Here is a 2529-nt window from a genome sequence, read left to right as displayed (position 1 = left end):
TAAATACTTGAAAAGAATTCATTTTTTCAATAATTCAACTTCACAATATATTAAAATATAATATTTTTATTATTTATGATTCAATTTGGTATCTCAGCTTTGGAGACAAGCCATTTCATTTTCCCCACATAATTTTTAGTCCCCCAGCAATCCCAAATTTTCATTTCCCCCTCTAGCGTTAAACTCAAATTTTGGTTTCCTCCTCCCTCTCTTTGTATCTTTCTTCTTCTACATCTCCGATTAGTATGTAGAAGGTGAACACAGTACACCAGAGAAGCTATCGAAACAAGGGAAGCTTGCTCTTGCATCATATTCCCTTACCGGCTTCCCCCTTATGCTTCTCTCTTTCAGGGGTCTCTCTTCTCTTCTCTCTCTCACGGGTCTCTCTTTTCTTCTCTCTCTGGCCACTAGCTCTATTCTCTTCTCTCTCTCTCTGTCTCTCTTCTCTGTCCGGCTCTTTCTTCTCTCTCGATGTCTCTCTTCTCTTTATCCTCTTTTTGTTTGTGATTAGGATTTGTTTTACATACTAACCGTTCTTTTTGGCTTGCTTTGTAAGTGGAGTGTGTTGATTCTCTGAAGCAGCTAAAGGAGAATAAGAATTTGATTCGCATCTTCATTCTGCTTTTGCAGGTCCAAACCCTAGATTCTCAATTTATATTTTTTTTAATCAATTGCATATTGAGTATGAATGTGTCAATAATTGTTCCCACACCACAGAATGTGTGTGTTTTATATTATGCTTGCCAAATCTTACTGCTTCTGTAAATACTATATGTAAATATGAAAGTCTATGTGAAGCAAAGGAGACAACATATAAGCCAAAAGTAGGCAGTGCTAACTATTCGCTCTTGTTTTCTCTGCTAAATTTAGATCCCTTGTTTTCCTCTTTGTCATGAGCTCATCTTTTACTTATTATTATTGATAAATATTTCACTTTGTTGTTTACAGGAATGATATTGAAGTAGAAGCACTAGTGATGAATTGAGAAGAATACCAGGTATTATATAAACAAAATTAAGTTAAGTTTTCACTTTGACTATATCATATTAAAGTGCTCTTTGTAAATTCTGATTATATGGCTGCCAGATTAATTATTTTGCTTACCTTGTGTTTCAAACTTCTGGGAAGCGTAGCTAGCACTACCTTCCCTTCCCAAATGGCCTGAAGGATTGCTAATAGCATACATGTGTAAGTGACACAAATTGGGGGAGGAGCCCCTGCTGAAATTTTACTCAGAACCATTGAGTGTGTGACATTTTAATATATCAGTCCACACAGTTAACTAGTAAGTGATATTATAATTAATTTATACTTGTCATTATATTATTTTCCAAGTTCAAGTTATAGGTAAGTATGGTGTACTCTTAGTTCATTTAAACATGTTGATATCAGTGTCAACCAAATGTATTTCAAACCTCATACAGATTTTTGGTCTTGATATCTAGTAAGCTCTATTCCTTGTGAACCTATTCATTTTGTATTAAATGTATGTACGTGAATATTATTCCTACTCATAGATCACAAGTGAATTACTGGTGCTGCAACACTCTCTATCAGATTAGGTACAAGGGTGTTGGAAAGCAGTGTGGGCAAATAATTATTGTCGTACCATATTGTATAATTGATTCAAAGGCAGTTACCTAAAATATAGATTTCCTGTATTAGTCAAGATATGTATGATTTAAATCCTTGTTTTGAGGAGCCTATCAAGGCACTGATGTAATGTATAGTTTGCAATAGTCTATGACAGGTCCTGATTGGAACCTACCATGACTGGTAATTTTTAAAGCCTACAAAGTCCGCATAATGGCACCCTTCTTGCCTACAATAAAGATTATAGTTTTTATTAATACTTTATGTAGATATTGAGAATCATGTATTTTAAGCTTGAAAGAAGTAACGACTAGTTACTTGTTAGTTTGTTTATAGTGGTAGTGGTTATTACAGGCTGTTTTCTTTTTACTCCTCTTTCTGGTGCTTAATTGATATTCAAATATGTTATAGGTTCATGATACATCAGATCCAATGGTGAAGAAGTTAGGTGTTGACTCACTTCCTACTTTGGTTGGTTGGACTTCGAACTGGGAGAAGCATATCTTAAAAACAGGAATCTCCGTAAAAGATCTAAAATCTGCAGTTCACGATCTTAGTGGTTTACTTGATGGTTTAGAGAAGAAGAATAAAAAGGCTGGTTCAACAAGCAGAAAACAACAGACTGAACCTCTTTCTCCTTGGGTATCATCTACCTTGGTGGTTGAGCTTTTGTTAGTAGAATCTGGTGCTTGCAAGCAAATTGGGTGGCAATGTGGCTGGTTTAAGATATTGTTTCTTTAAATCTATTTTTTTCTATAGGTAGAACTACTGCGAGCGGTCTAAACTTATTTGTGTTTGTATATTGTTACTGTAGTTGGCAATGGAAACTTTTGTTACTAATTTATGGCTTCTTAATTATATTCTTGAGCATAGTTTAATTAGGTTATGTAAAACCATTGTCTGACATAACTAAATACAAAAGGAAAAAAAAAACAG

The 2529-nt window shown here is 34.5% G+C and overlaps 1 long non-coding RNA gene across 1 annotated transcript; it reads left to right on the top strand.

Moving 5' to 3' along the window:
- The first annotated feature begins 447 nt into the window (after positions 1–447).
- Positions 448–2321, top strand: LOC108195741 (uncharacterized). The gene is made up of 3 exons (XR_001801591.2): positions 448–630; positions 949–997; positions 1134–2321. It is a non-coding gene; the product is annotated as an uncharacterized LOC108195741 (long non-coding RNA).
- Positions 2322–2529: the final 208 nt, after the last annotated feature.

Source organism: Daucus carota, chromosome 7, assembly GCF_001625215.2.
Source record: "Daucus carota subsp. sativus chromosome 7, DH1 v3.0, whole genome shotgun sequence".
NCBI classification, from domain to species: Eukaryota; Viridiplantae; Streptophyta; class Magnoliopsida; order Apiales; family Apiaceae; genus Daucus; species Daucus carota.
This window is presented reverse-complemented; position numbering and strand designations above follow the sequence as displayed.